The following is a 9,656-nucleotide window of genomic DNA, read 5'->3' as shown; positions in this document are numbered from 1 at the left end:
GATCTGAGAGACAGCACAGAAATTGCTGGGGAAACTCAGCAGGTCTGGCAGCATCTGTGAGGAGGGAACCTTTCGGATCCAGGGATTGTTCTTCAGAACTGAAGGCTTCTGATTCTGGTGCTGTCAGACCTGCTGAGCTTCCCCAGCAATTTCTTGTTTGGATTTCAGCCCCAATCCAGTTGGTGATGGTCACGGCCTTGTTAAGTGTGTTTGGGAATGGGGAGGGGGCTGCTAGCAGGGTGATGGTGGTATAGTGGGGAGCATAGCTGCCTTCCAAGCAGTTGACCCGGGTTCGATTCCCGGCCATCGCAGTGTTGTGGTTTGTAAACAGCCTTTTAAAGGAAAGGCACTGGGATAAATCGAGGAAATAAATCTTTCATTCTGTGGTAAAACGGATCTGTCAGATTGCTCCTTGCTTTTCCTGGCGATGGTTCCTGTGAATTGCAGTGTGGAACCGGGCAGCATTGCTCGGCATCTCGGAAGCTTTCCCCTCTGCTGCTTCCCATTTCTTATTGAAATATTGGTTGCAGCACAAGGATGGGTTTGTTTTGTTCGAAATGTGAGAGACTGCTCCCGTCAGGAACCTGAAATAATTACAGAAGCCGCTGGAAACACTGAACAGTTCCAACAGCTTCTGTAGTGGTGGGGAGGGAGGATTAATGTGTCAAATCTATACAAGGATAAAATAAACTCCAGCCTGAAAACAGTCATAGTTCCTAAGTTTTACAAACATCCGTATGACATTATTCTGAGCCATCAATTCCCCCTAAACCCTTCCAATGTGGAATAGCATCTTTCTGATTCTCACTTTGAGAGATGTCCCTCAGTGAGCCCCTCCACCATTCTTTCCATTTCACTGGGGACCCACTATCCGCAGTCTCCAATCAAATGACCTGAACTCAGACACACAGAGATCTTAAAGAGTGACACAATGCAGGTAGGAAGTTGATTTCATTTCTGTTTCTGAGTCCAACCTTCACTCAGTGAGACAGAGTCAGGTATTCAAGGCTCCAACAAGAGCTGGATTCTGCTTCTGGTGATTGTCTTCATTCAGTGAGAAGGAGGGCCGTGGGCCGGAAGGAGCTCATCATTGTGCTTCGGGTTGGCTGCTCAGTCTGCAGCATTGCAGGCCGTGGGAGCAGGGCAGTGGGAAAGGTACCTCGTGTGGACTGCAATAGGACTTTCCACACGTTGTTCAAGGGCAGTTACAGAGATCCAGGAATTCTGAATGAGGATCTGAAAAATGCATTGATTGAAGGAGGAGGATCAGGAAAACAGGATAAAGCTGATGAGATCATCAGGATTTCTCGGTCTAACTCTGCACCATACTTTATTTTCTGCTTCATAAATCTACAATCCGGAGCTCAACCCACTCAGAGCAATCTAAGCTCAGAAACAAATCATTCAGACCAACACATCCATGCCAAACTGATATCCGATGTCAATCTCATCCTATTTGTCAGAATTTGGCCTATGTTCCTCTGAACCCTTTTAATTCCTACACCCACCCAGATGCTTTTTAAATGTTGTAATTGTACCAGCCTTCACTGCCTCCTCTGGCAGCTCATGCACACAGTGCCCTCTGCGTGAAAAATGTTCCCCTTAGGTCCCTTTAGGTTTCCCCTCTCAACTTTAACAGATGCCATCTGCTTCTGGACTCCCCCACCACAGGGAAATCACCTTGCCTTTTTACCCTAATGAGGCCCTTCATGATTTTGTAAACATCCATAAGGTTACCCCTCAACCACTGACGTTCCAGGGATAATAGCCTCAACCTATACAGTCTTACCCTCCAGCACAAACCCTCCAACCTTGGCATCATCCTTGTAAATCTTTTCTAAACCCTTTCAAGTTTCTCAACACCCTTCTTATAGGAGGGAGTCCAGAATTGCACACTATATACCAATGGTGACTGAACGAATACCGCAACATGACCTCCCAACTCCTTTACACAATTAGCTGAGCAATAAAGACAAAAATGCCAAACGCCTTCTTCACTCTCCTTTCGAAATGTTCATCCACCTTCAACGATCTGTGAAGCTGCACTCCAGGTCTATTTGTTTAGCAACACCCCTAGTATCTTGCCATTAAGTGTTTAAGTCCTGCTGTCTTTCGCTTTCCCAAAATGCAGCACCTCACATTTATCTAAATTAATCTCCATCTGTCACTCCTCAGCCCATTGGCCCATCTGATCAAGATCCCGTTGTCCTCTGAGGTAACCATTTTCACCGTCCTCCACACCTCCAATTTTACTGTCATCTGAAAACTTACTAACGATTCATCCTATAGTCACATCCAAATCATTTATATAAATGACAAAACAGCAGTGGACTCAGCACCGATCCTTGTGGCACACCGCTGGTCACAGGCCTCCAGTCTGAAAAGCAGCCCTCCCCCACCACCCTCTGTCTTCTACCTTCGAGCCAGTTCTCTACACAAAGGGTAATCCTACTGCCCCAACATACAAGTTTGACAATATGACGCGTGTCTCAAAAGTACAACAAGAATCTATTCCTGATGACAACAGGCGGGTCAGTTTGCCACCGGTGCTGTTTACACTTGGAATATACCTGGAGCAGAGCAACACAAACCCAACTGGAGAGGGTGGCTCTGTATAAGGAGAGTCAGTGTGGAGTTAAAATTCAACATACGTGATGGAATAAAATAAAAGATTAATGAAGGTAAGGCCCTCCAATCTGTTTCACAAATTATTACATTAGAGACTGGATAAAAACTGAAGCTATTGTAATAAACGGCTCAAGCTCACCATGGAGAATTAATGTGCTCGGATGGAAAAGTGCTGAGTGATCATAAATTACTGCAACTTGCAAACAGCAGAATTAAAATCCAATTTGCATTTTTTACTGCAAAGATGAATATTTTAATCATGTTGTTCTCTATATACGAATGATACAGACGGTTATTTATTATCGAGAAAGAAAAGACAATCAATATTTTCTTTGCCATCTAACTTGGATTTGGAGAAGATACTGTGGATGATAACGACCAACAGGATAGGTCGCACAGACAGGTGAATAATAATGTCACCAGTAAATAGCAGAAGGTTGTGGAGGGAAATGAACAGACTGAAGCCCGCTGTGATGGAGTTTGGCATAAAAGGCTAAAGAGAGACAAACTCGACCGAACTGCAGAGTTTGAAATGTGAACATGGATAGAGTTGTCTTGGTGTTCATGTGTACAGGGCTGTTACTGTGACAAGATCTGCTGAAGGGGGAAATAGAAAACATGTGGGATCTTAAGCATCAGAAATGATCCAATGAGTAAGGAGAAAGAAAATGCATAAAGGGAAAACCCTGCTGTCCCTGGGGATCTGAAATCTAACCTCAGCAGGTCAGGCAGCATCTGGGAGAAGGGAACCAGAACCCATTTCTCCCACAGCAGTCTGCAAGGCACCAAGGGAGCTCTCTGATCTGATTGGCCCTGTGCTAATTAACACTGCACACAGATATTAATCCAGTGGGTCAGCTTTTTAGTTAAATAGCGAGTTCCTGAGAGTGACGAGGCAGACCCTTGTATGTTGTTCACACCTACATGGTCAGTAAAATGGTATCCTGCCCGTCCCATTGCAAACTCAGCTTCAGCTCTGACCATATTTCCTGAAACCCAGCATGGGGAGGAAACACTGCCTCCTGGTCTTAGGTTCTTTGCTGTAGGAAAAGGTGTCACTTCCTGTAATCTCCCTCTGACAGCTACATTGCTTTTAGTTTCGCTCACATAATCGGCTTTCTGTTCCTTCTGGTTTTGTGGTCTAGTCGCACTTACCAAAGCTGATGCTCCTACTAAATGGTAGAATCTGGCTAGGGCATCATTAAATGGAAGAATTAGTACAGGAGTATGAGTAAATGGGAGACTTGGTGGGAATTAATAAATGGGAGATTCGGTGCACAGAGCCATTACATTAGAAAATTGGTGGGAGTGTCAATATATGAAAGAATTGGAGCAGAGCTTGTCTAAATTGGCGAATAGGAGCAGGGAATTAATAAAAAGAAGAAATGTTGCAAGCATCAGTAAATTGGAGATTCAGTTCAGTGCATCACTGAATGAAAAAAAATGCAGGGCATCAAAAATTGGAGAATTCATTCAGGTGCCAGGAAGTTCGAAGTGGGAGAACTGGGGCAGGATAACACTCAATGGGAGAGTTGGTGCAGTTCCAGGATTTGTGCAGGATTGGTAAATGGGAGAAATAGCCATAAATACAAGTCATACAATCATAGAGATTTAAAACACACAAATTGATCCTTTGGTCCAACTTGTCTATGCCTCAATTTAAGAATTCTGGCAGCACTCCAGTAAATTGGAGAATCATTACAAGGAACTACTGAATGGGAGAATTAGGCAAGGGCTTATCGAAATGCAAGAAATGTAACAGGGTATCAGTAAATGGGAGAATTGGTACAGGGATATGAGTAAATGGGAGATTTGGTGCACAGTGCCATTATATTAGAAAATTGATGGGAGTGCCAATATATTGGAAAATTGGATCAGAGCATGTCTGAATTGGGGAATAGGGGGCAGGGAATCAATAAATAGAAGAAATGTTCCAAGCATCAGTAAATTGGAGATTCAGTGCACTGCATCACTAAACGAAAAAAAAATCAGCAGGGCATCCGAACGTGGAAGATGTGTTTCAGGGAACAACTACATGGAAGGAATTGATGCAAGGCAACAATAATTGGAGAATTCATGCAGGTGCCATTAAATTCTCAGTGGGAGGACTGGGGTAGGATAACCTCAATGGGTGAGTTCGTGAAATTCCCGAATTATTGCAGGATTGGTAAATGGGAGAATAAATGGAAGCAGAGCACTAACTAGAGCCATACAGATGTACAGAATGCAAGCAGATCCTTCACTTGAACTTGTCCACGCCTGAATTTAAGAATTCTGGCTGTGCTCCACTAAATTGGAGAATCATATCAAGAAACTACTAAATGGAAGAATTGGGAAAGGGCTTATCGAAATGTGAGAATTGGCAACAGGGCATCAGATAATGGGAGAATTAGTGCAGTTCAGCACTAAATGGGTGAGTGATGCTGTGTTGCACTAAATGGGAGAAATGGGGCAGGACAATACCGTTTGGGAGATTTAGAGTAGGGCACCCCTAAATTGGGCGAGAGCATCAGTCAGTATGAGGATTGGTGTAAGGCAGCACTGAGTAGAGAACTTGATCAGGACGTCAGTAATTGGGGGAAATGGTGCTGAGCAACACTGAATTGGAGAATTGGTGTGGGGTATCAGTAAATGGGAGACCTGGTGCAGGGTGCTGATAACTTCGAGAATTGGAGCAAATGGGAGAACACGGACAGTGAATCAGTAAATAGGACAAATGTTGCAAAGAATTAGTGGCAGAGATTCAATACAGTGTACCACAAAATGGGGGAGTTGGTGCAGTTCACCACTAAAGGGAAGATATGTGTCGGATCGGTAATTTGGAGATTTGATGCAGGGATCACAAGATTAGAGAATTCTGTCAGCGGTCTACTAAATGGGAGAATTGTTGCAGGGAAAGACTGAATGGAAGACCTGGTGCACAGTGGAGCTCAATTAGAGAATGGGTGCATGGCACCAGGAAATGGGAGAATTAGAGTAGCGCTCCCTTCAATGGTAGCATTGGGCTCGAGCATCAGTAAATGGAAGAATTAGTACAGGGGTATGAGTAAATGGGAGATTTCGCGGGAATCAATAAAGGGGAGATAAGGTGCATAGTGCCATTACATTGGAAACAGGTGCGAGTGCCCATATATTAGAAAATTGTAGCAGAGCTTGTCTAAATTGGGGAATCGGGGCCAGGGAATCAATAAAAAGAAATGTTGCAAGGATCGGTAAATTGGAGATTCAGTTCAGTGCACCACTAAATGAAAACAATTCAGTAGGGCACCCGTACGTGGAAGAAGTGTTTCAGGGAACAATTAAATGGAAGGAATTGATGCAGGGCAACAATAATTGGAGAATTCATGCAGGGGCCTTTAAATTGGGCAGGATAATACTCAATGGGAGAGTTGGTGCAGTTTCAGGGTTTGTGCAGGATCGGTAAATGGGAGAAATGGTGCAGAGCCATAAATACAGTCAAACAATCATAGAGATGTACAACTTGGAAACAGACACTTTAGATTAGATTAGATTACCTGCAATGTGGAAACAGGCCCTTCAGACCAACAAGTCCACACCGCCCCACCGAAGCGTAACCCACCCATACCCCTACATTTACCCCTTACCTAACACTACGGGCAATTTAGCATGGCCAATTCACCTGACCTGCACATCTTTGGACTGTGGGAGGAAACCGGAGCACTCGGATTAAACCCACGCAGACACGGGGAGAACATGCAAACTCCACAAAGTCAGTTGCCTGAGGCAGGAATTGAACCTGGGTCTCTGGCACTGCGAGGCAGCAGTGCTAACCACCGTGCCACCATGCTGCCCACTTTAGTCCAACTTGCCTATGACTCAATTTTTGAATTCTGACAGTGCTCCACGAAATTGGAGAATCATTCCAAGGAGCTACTAAATGGAAGAATTGGGCAAGGGCTTAACGAAATAAGAGAATTTGGAACGGGGCACCCAGTAATGGCAAATTGGTGCAGTTAGCAACAAATGGGAGAATTTCAGTTTCACAGTAAATGGGAGAATTGGTGCAGTGTCGCACTAAATGGAAGAATTGGGACAGGACAATACTTGATGCGGGAATGTGAGTAGGGCACCCCTAAATTGGCGAGAGCATCAGTCAATATGAGGATTGGTGTCAGGCAAAACTGAATGGAGAGCTTGTTCAGGACGCCAGTAATTGGGGGAAATGGTACTAAGCAACACTGAATTGGAGAATTGGTGCAGGCTATCGTTAAATGAGAGACCTGGTGCACAGTGGAGCTAAATTAGAGAATGGGTGCATGGCAACAGTAAATGGGAGAATTAGGGTAGCTCACCCTTCAATGGTAGAATCAGTCAATGGAAGAATTAGTACAGGGATATGAGTAAATGGGAGATTTGTTTGAAACCATAAATGGGAGATTCAGTGCACAGTGCCATTACATTAGACAATTGGTGGGAGTGCCAATATATTGGAAAATTGGAGCAGAGCTTGTCTAAATTGGGGAATAGGGGTCAGGGATTCAATAAAAAGAAGAAATGTTGCAAGCATCGGTAAATTGGAGATTCAGTTCAGTGCATCACTAAATGAAAACAATTCAGCAGGGCACCCGTACGTGGAAGATGTGTTTCAGGGAACAATTAAATGGAAAGAATTGAGGCAGGTCAACAATAATTGGAGAATTCATACAGGTGCCATTAAATTCTAAGTGTGAGGACTGGGGCAGGATAACCTCAATGGGTGAGTTGGTGAAATTCCCGAATTAGTGCAGGATTGGTAAATGGGAGAATTGGTGCAGGGAAGGAAAGCACTAATTACAGCCTTAGAGATGTACAGCACAGAAACAGACCCTTCAGTCCAACTTGTCCACGCCTAAGTTTAAGAATTCCGGCAGCGCGCCACTAAATTGGAGAATCTTGCAAGAAACTACTGAGGATCTAAAAGTTGAATTTAGACAACAATTATGTGTAGATTTTTATTTACCACAAAATGGTTTCTCAATTTAAAAGAATACTATGAAATGGCCTGTGAACCTGTACTGCTGATTTGCAGAATTAAGCTGAAATTTAAAGATAAGAGGAAAATAGAGTTTTCATAAAATGAATACTGACGCATTAATTGACTATTCGAACTAACCTTCAACTGATACATTGCATGACACTTTACATAAATAAAACTTCTTTTCCAAGAAATACCATTGGATCAGCCTATTGTCAATTATGTCTCCATATTACAGATGGTTGGACTTTTCTTGTCATTAAGAACCTTTTTCCAGGAAATATCATTGGATTAACTTGCGGTAATCCAACCATGTCACCTGATTATATGTGATTGGTCTTTCATGTCATTAGGGCTGTATTATATCTTAAAAAAATTAAAAATGTGTAATTTTCAAATGTCATTGCGCAACTTCACTATGGAATACAGAAACTTTAACCTCTGTGTTGCTGGATAAAATTATATCAAGGTGTTTTAATTCAATAAACTAATGACCACTGCTTTTTGAACCGACCACTGCTTTGTGATCTGCTCAATGTTATAGACAGAAGCAGGAGTGAAATCTGGAAGGTGGAATTAAGGGCTCCGGGGAGAATACGGGTAAGTGGAGTTGACATGCCCATCAGCCCATCAGCTATGATTGAATGGCGGAGTGGACTCGATGGAACGAATGGCCTTACTTCCGCTCCTCTGTCTTATGGCCTTACGGTCTTATGCGTAGTAGTTGTTTGTGGTCTGCGGAATGTTACAGAGAGAAGCAGGAATGAAATCTGGAAGAGGTTCAAGTTGTTTATAATCTGCCAGATGTTGCAGAGACAAGCAGGAGTGACATATGGAAGAGGTAATAGTTGTTTATGATCTGCAGGATGGCACAGAGACACGCAGGAATAAAATCTGGAAGTGGTAATAGTTGTTTATAATCTGAACGATGTTGCAGAGTCAAATAGGAGTGAAATAAGGAAGAGGTGATCGTTGTTTCTGGTCTGCAGAATTTTACAGGGACATTCAGGAATGGAATCTGAATGAGGTAATAGTTGTTTATAATCTGCCGGAAGTTACAGAAACAATCCGGAGTGAAATCAGTTCGAGGTAATTGTTGTTTATGATCATCATGATATTACAGAAACAAGCAGGAGTGAAATCTGGAAGATGTAATAGTTGTTTATGGTCTGCAGGATTTTACAGAGACAGGCAGGAATGAAATCTGGAAGAGGTAATACTTTTTTATAATCTGCAGAATGTTACAGAGACAATCAGGAATGAAATCTGGAAGAGGTAATAGCTGTTTATAATCTGCAGAATATTACGGGGACAAGCAGGAGTGAAATCTGGAAGAGGTAATAGCTGTTTGTGGTCTGCAGGATGTTACAGGGGGAAGCAGGAATGAAATCTAGATGAGCTAATATTTGTTTATAAACTGCCGGATTGTACAGAGACAAGCAGGAATGAAATCTGGAAGTGGTAATATTTGTTTACAGTCTGCAGAATATTACAGGGACAAGCAGGATTGAAATCTGGAAGAGGTAATATTTGTTTATAAACTGCCGGATTGTACAGAGAGAAGCAGGAATGAAATCTGGAAGAGGTAATATTTGTTTACAGTCTGCAGGATGTTACAGAGAGAAGCAGGAATGAAATCTAGAGGAGCTAATATTTGTTTATAAACTGACAGATTGTACAGAGACAAGCAGGAGTGAAATCTGGAAGAGGTAATAATTGTTTGTGATCTGCTAAATGTTATAGACAGAAGCAGGAATGAAATCTGGAAGGTGTAGTCGTTGTTTGTGGTCTGCATTATTTTTCAGAGACATCCAGGAGTGAAATCTGGAAGAAGTAATACTTTTTTATGGTCTGGAGAATGTTACAGAGGTAAGCAGGAATGAAGTCTGGAAGCGATAATAGTTGTTTATAATCTGCAGGATATTATTGGGACAAGCAGGAATGAAATCTGCAAGAGGTAATAATTGATTGTGGTCGGCAGGATGTTGCAGAGACAAGCAGGAGTGAAATCTGGAAGAGGTAATAGCTGTTTATGACCTGCAGGATGGCACAG

The 9,656-nt window shown here is 42.8% G+C and overlaps 1 non-coding gene across 1 annotated transcript; it reads left to right on the top strand.

Annotated features, from left to right (window-relative positions):
• Nucleotides 1-239: 239 nt before the first annotated feature.
• Nucleotides 240-311, top strand: trnag-ucc (transfer RNA glycine (anticodon UCC)). The gene has a single exon. It is a non-coding gene; the product is annotated as a tRNA-Gly (tRNA).
• The last annotated feature ends 9,345 nt before the right edge of the window (nt 312-9,656 follow it).

Source organism: Chiloscyllium plagiosum, unplaced genomic scaffold (genome assembly GCF_037043375.1).
Source record: "Chiloscyllium plagiosum isolate Xiang-an unplaced genomic scaffold, Cpla_swu_hap1 HiC_scaffold_42, whole genome shotgun sequence".
Taxonomy (NCBI): Eukaryota; Metazoa; Chordata; class Chondrichthyes; order Orectolobiformes; family Hemiscylliidae; genus Chiloscyllium; species Chiloscyllium plagiosum.
The sequence above is the reverse complement of the archived record's forward strand: the minus strand, read 5'-3'. Positions and strand labels throughout refer to the sequence as shown.